Source organism: Heterocephalus glaber, unplaced genomic scaffold (genome assembly GCF_053883595.1).
Source record: "Heterocephalus glaber isolate CG9 unplaced genomic scaffold, H.glaber_assembly_v1.0 deba00001428, whole genome shotgun sequence".
Lineage (NCBI taxonomy): Eukaryota > Metazoa > Chordata > Mammalia > Rodentia > Bathyergidae > Heterocephalus > Heterocephalus glaber.
Genome location: NW_028258293.1, coordinates 21397786 through 21413011, shown reverse-complemented (window position 1 = coordinate 21413011; position 15226 = coordinate 21397786). Strand labels below are relative to the sequence as shown.

The window sequence follows — 15226 nt, the reverse complement described above, 5'->3', positions numbered from 1 at the left end:
TCCAATCATATTTCTTCCCAACAACAAAAAAATCACTTCAATAGCTCCCAATAGCCCTGAGATTAAAATAGAGTCCTCAATATGACATACAAGAGCCATACATCCATGTGATATGGCCTTAGCTTACCTACTCAGGTTATTTCATACTACTCTCCTAAAGTTTTCTGGCAAACAGAACTTCTTTCATTCACTGCAATCCTATTCTTTCTCTAGACCTTCTTACATGTGCTCACAGCCTGGAATACTCTATATTGTTTCTCTCTTCATCTGAATAATTCCTATTCTTTCTGTACTTCTCACCTTACATATCATCTCCTTGAAATTCTTTTGAAATTTTTGAGTCTTAGTTGAGTATCTGCCTCCACCTCTCCTATATGCATTACACTGGTTATCTCAGATTCAGAATTGTATTTGGTCAATTCAATGTGATAGTTAACTGATTGTGTCAACTTGGGTAAGAAACAACCATCTAAATTGGATCCCCATAGTTTTGGGTATGGAAGACCCATCCTAAGGTCGTACCACCAGAATGGTATAAAAGGGAAACAAAGAAGGAAGGCTCACTTCTGTTTCGTCAGGGGAGTCTCAGTCTTTACCTTCCCCTTGAACGTTGTCTCCTGATTTCCAGCACAGACTCTTCATCCTCCAGCACAGATGCTTCAGCCTTCTGGCTCAGACTCTTTGCCCTCCTGATACAGATTTGCATGGGACACTACACTGAGCTCCAGACCTTTGACCGGATCCTTCAGATCTCCAGTGCACAGACAGGCCTTTTGCACTCTTCCACACCTGACTCTGTGGGTGGCCACTGTAAGCCAGTCTTGTGAATTTTTATATATTTCTATATCTTGCATTAAATTTGTTTTTCTAGTAAGCACTGACTGATAGTCACTTATTTATCTGTATTTCTCACTATACCCAAAGCTCCCCGAGCTGAAGGTAGAGATGGTTTTATATCTATTATTAAAGCAACTCTTTACCCAGTGAAGGAGTAATATAATGAAATATGCTTTTTAGAAAGCACATTATACCTGCAGTATAGAGAATGTGCTCAAGCAGGACAAGACTAGAGATGGGAAGACAAAAAATTATTACAATAGTTTAAGCAAGAATGAATTGGGATCTTAACTAGGAAAGCAGCTTTAGGGACAGGGAAGGAAAAGTAGCCAAATTTTAGAGATATTTATGAAATAGAGTAATAGAATTTGACAATGATGACTATTACTGGGTGAGAGAAAGAGAAAAATTAAAAATATACTGAATATTGATGAATACTTACTGAGAAAAGATAGGAAGAAGAATTGATCTTGAATAAGATAATCAGTTCAGTTTGGGATGTGCTGAGTTTGCTTTGCCTTTAGGACACTGAAATAGAGATCTCTGAGAAACAGTGAATATTCAGGTCCAGAGATAAAGACAGATTTAGGTTGGAAATTTTGATTTAACAATTGTGTCCTAGAAAGGGCAACTGAAGTCATGGGTATAGGTGAGATTATCCAGAAAGGATATGTGGAATGAAACCATAAGAGAGCCAATGACAGAGCTCTCAGGAACACCAGCTTCTAAAGAATAATGAGAAGTCAGTTCACTGTGGAACGGAAAAGGGTGTCCATAGAGGCAGCAAAGAAGGCATTTCATGAAGGGAAGATTGGTCAAAAGCTGAGTGGCTCAAAATTTTCAAGTAAAATGAGGAGTTAAAACTTAAGCTAGGAATATGAGCGGCAAAAATGGCAGATTAGAGACCTCCAAAATCATGCCCATGAAAGTAATGTAAAAATGAAAAACATCAGAATGAACTTTCAGAACGCTGGAAAATAGACAAAGGTGTGCAGCAACCCAGGGAGTATGTACATGTGAATGTGAATGAATGGATGGATGAATAAAAATTTCAGTAAAAACAGCAAGCTTGGTGGCATTTTAACTTGCCCATCTCCTGCTCTTCATTTTAACATTACTTTGAAAAATGATAGCTTACAATTCTATGCAGCCTAGCACCCACTGGGAAGAACGGCGTGATACTGAAACTTCCAAATCCTCGTTCTCAAAATAATGTCATGGGGTAACTGTTGTCTAGTAGTTACCTGGAAGATCTCACTGACAAGTTAGGTGTATTTGACCTGACTCAGGACTCACTGCTACAAAAGAGGCTTCTCTGGGATGGGTTTGTTTTTGGGCTTTTGTTTTGTTTTGTTTTTGTTTTGGTACGGGGGATCCAACTCAACTGGGGACTTTGCACTTGCAAGGCAGGTGGCAGCACCACTGAGCTAAATCCCCAGCCCTAGGTTGGGTTTGTTGCAAACAATTACAAGCAAGTGTTTTAACTTTATAGCTGCCTGAGGCAATGGATAATACTGAGAGAAGCAATAAACATACTAACTAAAGGTATAAAAGTAAAAGTTAGAAAGTAAGATATCCATATGAGGTTTTTAAAAGCTCTAGTATTTTCCTGGGAATGTAAGAAGCTATGCACACAAACATAGGGCTGTATACATGCAAGGAAAGACTTTAAAAGCCACTAACCTTCCATGTCAGGCTGATGTTAAGGCTCTGCACATGCAGGAAGTAAAGACTAAGGTAGAGCATCCAACTATGTACTGAGTGTTGAACGTGTATCCCAAAACACACAGAGTCTCATAGCAAAGACTGAATGATTTATTGGTTACAAGCATTTAAGGAAATCTCTTCAAATCATTAGTTGGCAACTAAAATAAACAGACACTTCAGTGGCCACATAACACAAATAGTTTCAAATAATTAGTTAGTAAAAGTCACCAAACAACAACAAATACTATAACCAGCAGCAACATAAAAAAGGGGAGGGAAGATTATCTGATTTATAGAATTACCACATTTAAAATGTCTAGTTTTCAATTAAAAATTATAACGCACATGAAAGGAAAAAAGAAAAAAAGCATGACTCCATAGAGAATGCAAAAAAGTAATCAGCAGAAACAGTCATGAAGAGATCCAGATGTTGGGCTTACTAGACAAAGTAATCTATTGAGCTATTTTAAATATGTTTGAAGAGTTGAAGGACACTATGTCTAAAAACATAAGAATGCCAAATCAAATGCAGATTATCAATAGATACATAAGTTATTTTTTAAAAATCAAATTGAAATGTTGGAGTTGAATAGTACAATAACAGAAATAAAATTTTTGCTAAAAAAGCTCAAGAGCAAATGAGAACAGACAGAAGAAAAACATCAATAAATTTTAAGATTGATAATTGAAATTATCTAGTTTGAGGGACAGAAAGTAAAAATATTGAAGAAAAATACTTTCTCAGAGACCTGTGAGATACCATTGAGTATAACAACATATGGATAATGGTGGTCCCAAATGGAGAGGAAAAATATAAGGGAGTACAAAGGATATTTGAAGAAAAAAATGGCTAAAACTTTCAAATTTAATTAAAAACATTATACATCCTAGAAACTCAACAAATTCAAAAAGATCACACCTAGACACATATCAACTAAACTGCCAAAAGATAAAGAAGAAAACTGAAAAGTAGCAGGAGAGAAGCAACTCATCACATACAAGGGCTCCTCAATATCCTCAATAAGTTAACAGCTGAATTCTCAACAGAAATTATGGAGACCAGAAGGAAGAAAGATGATATATTTGAAGTTTTGAAAAGAAAAAAAATCAACCTGCCTATCAACCAAGAATTCTACATCTAGCAAAACTATCATTGAAAAATTAAGTAACTAGACTGAGGTTAGTATTACAATAATACCCAAACCAGTCAAAGACACACACACACACACACACACACACACACACACACACACACACACTGACATCCTTTATAAATACAAATGTAAAAATCTTCAACATAATATTCTCAAACTGAACCCAGCAGCATTTTAAAAGGATCACATATTTTGATGTGAGACTTAACTTGGGAATACAAGATTATTTCCACATATAAAAATCAATGTGATACACCATATTAATGCAATATAATACAGAAAAGAGTAAAACAAGCATATAAACATCTTGACAGATGCAGAGAAAATATTTGGTAAAACACCAATACCGTCTCATAACAATAACACTCAACAAACTGGTAATAGAAGGAATTTCCTCCCTCTGATAAAAGGCATCTATAGAAAACTCATAGATAACATTATACTTACTGATGAAAGGCTGAAAACTTTCTCCTCCAAGATGAGGAATAAGACTAGAATATCTACTCTCACCACTTCCACTTCTATTTAACACTGGAGAACCTATACTTTGTGACTTCGGAGCTTATTTCAAAAATATAGTAATTAAGCTGGGCACAGTGGCATGTACCTGTAGTCCCTGCTACTCCAGATGCTGAGAAGGGAGGATCACTTGAGGCCAGCCTGCACAAAACAGTGGGACCACATTTCTTTAAAAGCAAAAGCTATAATAATTAAAACAGCAGTTTTGTACTGGACACTGGCCTTGGGTAGACATACTCATTGATTAACAGAATAAAAATGACAGTCCAGAAATAAGCCTATGCATTTATATTCACTAGATTTTCCACCAGGGTACCAAGACAATTCAACAAGGAAAGAATACTATTTTCAACAAATGGTGCTAGGACAACTTGTTATCTACACATGAAAAAGAATGAATGTGGACCCCTACAAGATATAAACCAACTCAAAATAGACTCATATATAAACTATATATATATATATATATATATATATATATATATATCATATATAAACCAACTCAAAATAGACAAAAGACCTAATGTAAGAACTAAAAATATAAGATTCTTGGATTAGGCAACAGTTTATCAGACATGACATTTAAAGGACAAGTAACCAATGAAAACATAGAGAAATGGACTTCATAAAAATTAAAAACATCTGTACCTCAAAGGCCACTATCTAGAAAGTAAAAATCACTACTAATATAACATTGAGTTGGATAAAATATTTGCAAATAATATAGCTTATTAGGGTCTAGTATTCAGAATAAAAAATGTAAAGAACTCTTACAACACAATAATATAAAGACAATCCAATTTTTAAATGGCCAAGGATTTGAATAGACATTTTTCCAAGAAAATATATAAGTGCCAATAAGCACATGAAAGGATTCTCAATATTTGTATTCACTAGGGTAATGCAAATCAAAGCCATAATGACATACCACTTTATAACTCACTAGGATTATTAACAAAAAACTCTAATAACAATGCTGGAGGAGAGGTAGAGAAACTGGAACCTGCTATAATGCTATTGGGAATGTAAACTGATGTTGTTGATATGGAAAATCCATTGACAGGTCCCTAAAAATGTGAAACATAGAGTTATTATATGTAGTAATAACACTCCTAGTATAGAGCCAAGAAAATTGAAAATTATGTTCACAGAAAAACTTACATGTGAACGTTCATACAGCATTATTTGTAACTGGGCTGGAGATTTAGCTCAGTGGTTCCGTCACCTGCCTCACAAGTGGAAGGACCCAAGTTTGATGCCCGGTACCAAAAAAGAAAAAAAAAGAAATCAGCATTATTTGTAACTGCCAAAAAGTTGGAACAGCTGTCCCACCACTCCCTTACCCAGAGGTAGGGGCTTCTGAGCCACCAAAACACTGATCCTGGTGCAGAGGAAGGGGCTTCTGGGCCACCATCCAGCCCAGGACTCCCAGCCCAAAGGAAGGGGCTTCCCAGCCACCATCCGTCCCACCACTCCCAGCCCAGAGGAAAGGGCTTTTGGGCCACCTTCTGTCCCACCACTCCTGGCCCAGAGGAAGGGGCTTCTGGGCCACCGACCCTCCCACCACTCCTGGCCCCTGTCCCACCTCTCCCAGCTCAGAGGAGGTGATCCACGCAGGTGCCAACAGCACCCCGACCCGCATCAAAATGAGAAGACACATAAATAAGTCTCAAAACCAGGCTTCCAGATCACCTGCAGCAACCCCAAAGGGAAATGAGATGGAACACTCTGATACTCAACCACCTGGACCCACTGAACTGGCAACAAAACAGGATTTGGAAAAAATGAAATTAGAAATAATTTCTCAGATAACAGCAGAGATTGTACTCCTAACATAAGACATGATTAATAAATTTAGAGAGGAGCTGAGGAACATGATGGAACCCCAACATAGGAAAGAAATAGAATCCATAAAACAGATGCAAATAGATTTTCAGGAGATGAAAAACTACACTGAAAGTCTACACAGCAGAATGAGCCAATATGAAGGCAGAATTTCAGATATAGAAGATAAGATTGCAATTAGTGACCAGGAAAAGAAAAATTGCTTCAAAATTATAAGAGAACATGAGAAATCAATCCAGCAGCTGCTAGACAAAGCAAAGAAGAATAACATAAGACTGACTGGAGTCAAAGAAGAAACAGGTGAGAGTGCAGATGACATAAAAAACTCTTCACAGAAGTAATGGCAGAAAACTTCCCAAGCAGGGGAAAAGAATTTGATATACAAATAAGTGAGGCATATAGGACTTCAAATAGCCTTGATCAAAAAAAATCTACACATAGGCATATAATTGGTAAGACTCCAGAAACTCAACAGAAGAACAAAGTTCTACAAACAGTTAGACAAAAGAAACAAATCACATACAAAAGAAACACATCAGAATCACAGCAGACTTCTCAATGCAAACCATCAAGGCAAGAAGAGCTTGGACTGACATATTCCAAGCCCTAAAAGAAAACAGCCTCCAACCCAGATTGACGTACCCTGCAAAACTATCTTTCAAAATGGATGGAGAAATAAGATACTTTCATGACAAAGGGCACCTTAGGAACTTCATGAATACCAAACCAGCACTCCAAAAAATTTTACACAATATCCTAGGAACAGACATTGAGGATCACAACCCCAGGAAGCAAAGCAGAATGAACCCATCTGGCATGACAAGAAATTAAATGTAAAGGGGGAGAATCCAACAAAAAGAAAAAGTCATGGCAATAATAAGTCAATACGTTTTAGTTACAACCATCAATGTTAATGGTCTCATTTCACGAATCAAAAGAAATAGACTGGCAGAATGGGTCAAGAAGCAAAATCCAACAATATGCTGCATACAAGAAACACATTTAATTCAAAATGAAACTCATAGACTGAAAGTTAAAGGGTGAAAAACAATACTCCATGCAACAGGAACCTGAAAAAAAGCAGAAGTAGCTATCCTCTTTGCAGATCAAGTAGATTTCAAACCAATACTGATTAAGAGAGACAAAGAAGGACACTACATCCTTGTAAAGGGAACAATTTAACAGGAAGAGATGACAATCATAAATATCTATGCACCAAACACTAGTGCACCCAACTATATAAAACAAATATTAACGGACATGAAAAATCAAACAAGCACTGATACAATTGTAGTGGAGGACCTCAACACCCCACTGTCACAAATAGATACATCAACTAGACAAAAAATAAGTAATGAAATACTACCACTCAATCAAACTCTTTAACAAATGAACTTAACAGAGTGTTCCACCCCACAAAATCAGAATACACATTCTTCTCAGCTGTACATGGGTCATTCTCCAAAATAGACCACATACTCACACAGAGAACATGTTTATATAAGTGCAAAGGAATTGAAATTATCCCCTGTATATTATCAGACCATAGTGCGATGAAATTGGAGATCCATAGGAAAAGAAACTGGAAAAATTTCATAAACATGTGGAAATTGAACAACACACTTCTGAATAACCAATGGGTCATAGAGGAAATTAAAGAAGAAATCAGACAGTTCCTTCAATTAAATGACAATGACAATACAACATATTGGAATCTATGGGACACAATGAAAGCAGTATTATGAGGGAAATTCATAGCAGTGAATACATATATTAGGAAAACAGAATGAACCCAATTAAACAACCTGATGCTGAACCTCAAGCTTCTAGAAAAAGAAGAGCAAGACAAACCCAAAGCTCATACAAGGGAGGAAATTATAAAGATCAAAGGAGAAATCAATGCAATGGAGACTAAGAACGATACAAAAAATCAATGAAGCCAAGAGTTGGTTCTTCAAAAGAATCAACAAAATTGACAAACCCTTAGCCAACCTTACCAGAAAAAGGAAAGAAAAGGCCCAAATCCATGCAATTAGGAATGAAAAGGGTGAAATGACAACAGACCCAGCAGATATCCGGAGGATCATCAATACCTACTTCAAGAACCTATACGCCAATAAGATGGACAACACAGAATAAATGGACAGATTCCTAGATACATATGAATTACCAAAGTTGAACAAAGAAGACGTAAAACTTCTAAATAACCCAATATCAACCAATGAAATTGAAAACGTAATAAAAAACTTATCAACTAAGAAAAGCCCGGGCCCTAATGGCTTCACTGCTGAATTCTACACGACATTTAGAGTGGAACTACTGCCACTACTGTTTAAACTCTTCAATGAAATTGAAAGGGAAGCAATACTCCCAAATTCATTCCTGGAAGCAAGCATCACCTTGATCCCCAAAGCAGAGAAAGACCCAACTGAAAAGGAGAACTATAGGCCAATCTCACTAATGAACATAGATGCAAAAATCCTTAATAAGATACTGGCAAATAGAATGCAGAAGATCATCAAGAAGATCATACACCCTGATCAAGTGAGATTCATGCCAGGGATGCCGGGATGGTTCAACATACACAAACCAATCAATGTAATACACCGTATCAATAGAGCCAAGGACAAAAACCATATGATCATCTCCATAGATGCAGAAAAAGCATTTGACAAAATTCAACAAGCATTTATGATAAAAACCCTACAAAAAATTGGAATAGATGGTCTCTACCTCAATCTGATAAAAGCCATCTGTGAAAAACCAACAGCCAGTATCACACTAAATGGTCAAAAACTGAAATCCTTCACACTAAAATCAGGAACAAGACAAGGATATCCACTATCACCACTCTTGTTCAATATAGTTCTGGAAACATTAGCCACAGCAATTAGACAAGAGAAAGAAATAAAAGGAATAAAGATAGGAAATGAAGAAGTCAACTTGTCATTATTTGCAGATGACATGATACTCTATATAGAAGACCCCAAGAACTCCACCAAAAGTCTTCTAGACTTAATAACCAAATTCAGTAAAGTATCTGGATACAGGTCAACACACAAAAATCAATAGCTTTCCTCTACACGAATGACAGACTCAGTGAGAGAGAAATAGGGCAAAGAATTCCTTTCACAATAGCATCCAAAAAACTGAAATACCTAGGAATCAACCTAGCAAAAGAAATCAAAGACCTCTTCTGCGAAAACTGTAGCACTCTGAAAAGAGAGATTGAAGATGAGATCAGAAAATGGACAGACATCCCCTGCTCCTGGGTAGGAAGGATTAATAGAGTGAAAATGGCCATACTTCCAAAACTGCTATATAGATTTAATGCAATTCCAACTGAGATCCCAGCAGCATACTTCACGGACCTTGAGAAAACAATCTAAAAATTCATTTGGAACAAGAAGAGACCCAGAATAGCAAAAGCAATTCTAGGTAACAGAGACATGGCAGCGGGTATCACCATCCCCAACTTGCAACTATACTATACAAAGCTACTGTGATAAAAACAGCATGGTATTGGCAAAGAAACAGACCTGAGGACCAGTGGAACAGATTAGAAGACGCAGAATCAACACCAGACACACTCAGCCATCTCATCTTTGATAAAGGAGCCAAACACCCTCACTGGAGGAAAGATAGCCTCTTTAATAAATGGTACTGGAAAAATTGGGTTTCAACTTGCCAAAGATTCAAACTAGACCTATATCTCTCACCATGCACTAAACTAAAATCAAAATGGATTAAAGATCTAAATATTAAAATAGAAACACTAAACCGGCTGGAACAGAGGTTAGGTAGAACTCTTGAAGACACTGGTGTAGGAAAAGATTTTATGAACAAAACCTCAGTTGCCCATGAACTAGCACAAACAATCAACAAGTGGGATCTCTTCTTATTAAAAAGTTTCTGCACAGCAAGGGAACCACCAGCAGTGTGAAGAGACAACCCACAATGTGGGAAAAAATTTTCACCAGCAGTCCCTCAGACAAAGGTCTACTATCTCGAATCTATAAAGAACTTAAAAAGATCAGACCTCCCAAATTTAAAGACCCAATCCGAAAATGGGCATCTGAAATGAACAGACATTTCTCAGACAAAGAAGTAGAAACAGCAAATAAATACATGAAATAATGTTCCACATCACTGGTCATTCAAGAGATGGAAATGAAAACAACGCTGAGATTCCACCTCACTTGAGAAAGAATGGCTACTATCATGAAATCAACCAATAACAAATGCTGGTGGGGCTGTGGGGAAAGAGGAACCCTGCTCCACTGCTGGTGGGAGTGTAGACTGGTGCAATCACTATGGAAATCAGTATGGAGATACCTCAAAGAATAAGGACTAGCAGTCCCATTTGACCCTGCTATTCCCCTGCTGGGGATCTTCCCCAAAGAATTAAAAGAATCATACCACAGTGATATATGTGCACCCATGTTCATAGCAGCACAGTTTTTGATAGCTAAAACTTGGAAACAGCCCAAATGCCCATCAACTGGAGACTGGATAAAGAAAATGTGGGTTTTTTATAAAATGGAGTACTACTCAGCCATAAAAAATGAGAAATTAGAGACATTTATAGCTAAATGGATGCACTTTGAGGCCATACTCTTAAGTGAAATAAATAGGACACACATGTATAAATACCAAATAGTTTCTCTGGTGTGAGAAATTGAAAGTGTAAATAAGGACTAAAACATATAATAGGTCATGTGAAATAGGAAGAAAAGGGGCAAAGGGGAGGGGGAAGTGGGAGGGCTAGGGGAAAGGATAGAAGGGAATGGTATTAATATGAGAAAAATGGAAAAATAGGAACAAAATCTTTGTAAATAGGGAGGAATGGAGGGGTTGAAGGGAGGGCTGGGCAAGGGTGAAAAATAAGAACCAAGAGAGATTATGTAAAGGTTCAAATTTCCAATGATGAATGTCATTATATTGTATACCTAAAATGTACCAATGATTAGAATGCATAATTGATAATGCAAAATAGGAAGAAAAGGTCCAAAGGGGTAGGGGTAGTGGGAGGGGCAGGGGAAAAAAATGAAGGGAAAGGAAAAATGCTGAGAAATGGAAAAAATGGAAATAAAGTCTTTGTAAATAGGGAAGGGTGGAGGGGATGAAGGGAGGGCTAGGAATGGGGAAAAAATAAGAACCAAGATGCATCATGTAAAGGTACAAGTTCCCAATGAGAAATGTAAATGTGTTGTATACCTAAAATGTACCAAAAAAAGAATTTTTTAAAAAGTTGGAACAGCCAGGGGTGGTGCTACATACCTGCAATCCCAGCCCTTGGGAGGCTAATGCAGGAGGATCATGAATTCAAGCTCAACTTGGGCTACCTGGGGGATACAAGGCCAACCTGGACTATATAAGGAGAACCTACCTTAAAAAATGAAAACAATACAAATATCCACTAGCTGATGAATGAAAAACAAAATGCAGTAATACGCATACCATAGAATATTATTTGGCCACTGATATAGGTACAACATGAATTAGCATTAAAAATGTTAAGTAAAAGAGACAAATACACAGGCCACATATTGTATAAGTCAATTTACACAACATGTGCAAGAATAGGCAAATTCACCAAGACAGAAAATTGATAGATGAAGGACCACAACATGGTGCTGTTGAATGTCCTGTTCTGTTCCCTGTACTTACTTTTGGAAGGTGGGGTGGAGGGCAGGCAATGGATGTCAGGGCCTAAGAAAAGGGGAGTGACTGCTAGTGGGTACAAGGTTTCCTTTGGGGAAGGTGAAAATGTTATTGAATTAAACAGTGATGATGGTTGTATAACCACAAAGTTGTATACTTTAAACAGGTACATTTTATAGTATGTAAGTTATATCTAAATTTCAAAATTTTAAAATTTGCCAGATCAATGTAAGTGAAGTGGTAGAGGTCAGGCATCAATTGGAATGGAATAAGAATACGATGAGAGATAATTCTTCCAAGAAGCCTACCTTTAAAGGAAGGAACAGAACAAGAGTTTTGCACTAGGGTAAAGAGAGCTTTGTATTATAAGAAAATTTGTGTATATTCATAGACTGAATTATTTTTCAAGATACATAAGAGAGGGGAAGCAGGGAGAGACTATGAGTAAGAATGGATCAAAGGAACCAAAGGAAAGAGAGGGCATGACTTCAGTACAAAAATATTAAAAATAAGAATCTTTGGCCCTACCTCTTCTTAGGTTCATGTACAGCAGAAAGGAACAAGTTCTGTTTTCTAGTAGAGCTCCCAGAAGTCCCTGGGTTCACTTTAACTGGATCAAGTAGGGGTTTGTGCCTTTTCTGAAACAATTACTGTGACCAGAAGAAAGAATTACATTGATTTGCCAAGCTTTTTGCCTATTCTAGAACCACTTACTTGGGTATATAGAATTGGTGTTCAAAATGTAGGTATGAGTCACATACGTGTTCTACTTCTTTTTTTTTTTTTAAGTATTTTATTTTATTTTATTTATTTATTTTTGTATTAAATTCTTTTATTGGTACATTGTAGGTATACAACACAATTACATTTCTCATTGGGAATTGTACCTCTATATAATGCATCTTGGTTCTTATTTTTTCCCCATTCCTAGCCCTCCCTTCACCCCCTCCACCCTTCACCCCCTCCACCCTTCTCTATTTACAAAGACTTTATTTCCATTTTTTCCATTTCTCAGCATTTTTCCTTTCCCTTCTTTCCTTTCCCCTGCCCCTCCCACTACCCCTACCCCTTTGGACCTTTTATTCTTATTTTACATTATCGATTATTCATTCTAATCATTGGTACATTTTAGGTATACAATATAATGACATTCATCATTGGAAATTTGCACCTTTACATAGTCTCTCTTGGTTCTTATTTTTCACCCTTGCCCAGCCCTCCCTTCAACTCCTCCAGTCCTCCCTATTTACAAAAATTTTGTTCCTATTTTTCCATTTTCTCATATTAATACCATTCCCTTCTATCCTTTCCCTTAGCCCTCCCACTTCCTTCCCCTTTGCCCCTTTTCTTCCTATTTCACATGACCTATTATACATTTAGTCCTTATTTACACTTTCAGTTTCTCACACCAGAGAAATTATTCGGTATTTACACATCTGTGTCCTATTTATTTCACTTAAGAGTATTGCCTCAATGTGCATCCACTTAGCTATAAATGTCTCTAATTTCTCATTTTTTATGGCTGAGTAGTACTCCATTTTATAAAAAAACCACATTTTCTTTATGCAGTCACCAGTTGATGGGCATTTGGGCTGTTTCCAAGTTTTAGCTATTACAAACTGCGCTGCTATGAACATGTTCTACTTCTGCAGCCGAGTGGAGTCATTAATTCACAGGATGATGGTGGCCCCAAAGGAAATCAGAGAACTATTATCAGAAAAAAGGAAGTCAATACCAGGAAGGTAAAAACAATAAATGTGGTCTAAATTTCTATCTATAAATGAAGTTCCACTACTGGTAGAAGGGAAAAGTTATATATTATTTTTGGAGAGCAAATATAAAGCTTTTATAGAGATACACTACAACTAGCAATTCTATTCGTTGGAATCAACACAAAAGAAATGTTCACAAATGTATACAAAGACATGAATTATTGCTTCTAATGGTAAAAAAAAGTAGGGGGGACTGACTAGATGCTCACCCATAGGAGATGGGTTAAGTAAGTTTTAGTAATTTATTCATACTATAGAATATTGTACAGCTGTTTAAAAGATGGTCATATCAAAAGATCTGTAAGACATTAATTTGTTAAAATTAAATATGAATATAATATGATAATATTTATACTCTATATATAAATATTTATGTTGGTAGATGTATAAGAAAATGTCTAATGCAATGCATCCCAATGGCTACCCCTAGGAAGGGAAATGGACTTTGGGCTATAGAATATATGAAGAAGAAATTTCATTTTTAAATTCATACTTATTTTTACCTATTTGCAATGAGGAATTCATGTATTTTTGTGTTTTTAACTCTTTTTAAAAAATAAAAGGATCGATTTAATCCACTTTCTTTGTATTACTGTGAACCGTCTGCACTAGGTCCTCAGGCCACAGTGATGAAGGAGCCAGAGGCCGCATTCTGAATCTATTAATCCTAGATGCTTTCCCAGCTCACCTCTTCCCAGTTCTGCATCAGTGCTGGTACCTGAAAATAAGCCAAGGTGGGAGTATTTTTACCATGGAATTGGCAAATGCTACAAATCAGGGCTTATTTTTCTGGAAAGCTGGTTGTTACACATTTACCAACATACCACTGTATAGCCGTAAACTGTAGTCTGTTTTCTCCTGGAAATCTACTATCTCTAGTCCAAAACATTTTTGTTCAGTGCTTAACATCCTGATTTGTATCAATATGTCCCTGTATATAATATTGGCTAAGGAAAAAATTCAAATGAAGCCATTCAGTTTGTTACCTATAAATATTTTTTCATGGAAGTAATGAATTATAAAGTTGGAAGGAGCCTACAAGGCATCTACCCAGTCTCGTAATGCAAGGAAGGAATGAGGGAAGTAGGAAAAGTACTGACCTCTTATTCCCAAAATAAAACTCAACTTCCAATCCAGATCTTTATTAGCTGAGGACCCATCATTAAGTTACACAAAGCTATCTTAGCCTCCATTTGCTTACGCATAAAACAAGAAAACTGATGCTAACTCACTGAATTGTTAAGAATTAAATGGGATGATTTATGAATTCAAAGTTCTTGGTAAACTGCAAAATATTTCACAAATACATGTTACTTTTGGACATCTCCAGAGAAAAGGAGCTCATATTCTGCAAAACTATCCAGTCTGATTTTGACAGCTGTAATTTTCACTCTCCATAACTTCAACTCTTGACCTAAATTCATCTAACTCAACATAATAATCTTATCTTTTTTCCATATGACAGCCATTCAAATATTGAAAACTAGATTTCAAGCATCCTCATTAGCTCTATCTTCTCAAGGCTAAAAAAGTTTAGTTTCTTCAAGCATGTGGAAGAAACCCTTATCTTCCTAGACTCTCTCTTCTTGATAATTGGGGAGGTACTACAGAGCTTTGTATTCATTTTCTATTGCTCCTGTAACAAATCATCACAATTCAGTGGCTTAAACAATACAAACATTATCTCACAGTTCTGTAGGTTAGAAATACAAGAATCTCATTAAGCTG

The 15226-nt window shown here is 36.6% G+C and overlaps 1 protein-coding gene across 9 annotated transcripts in view; it reads right to left on the bottom strand.

Moving 5' to 3' along the window:
- Stk33 (serine/threonine kinase 33) overlaps positions 1-15226 on the bottom strand; it is a 214655-nt gene that overhangs the window by 111042 nt on the left and 88387 nt on the right. The window contains exon 2 of one of the 9 annotated variants that reach the window (XM_087211743.1): positions 5379-5442. The exons of the other annotated variants lie outside the window; for them this stretch is intronic. The gene's annotated coding sequence lies outside the window, so the exon portion shown is untranslated. The remainder of the gene's footprint in view (positions 1-5378; positions 5443-15226) is intronic. 9 annotated transcript variants of the gene reach the window in all.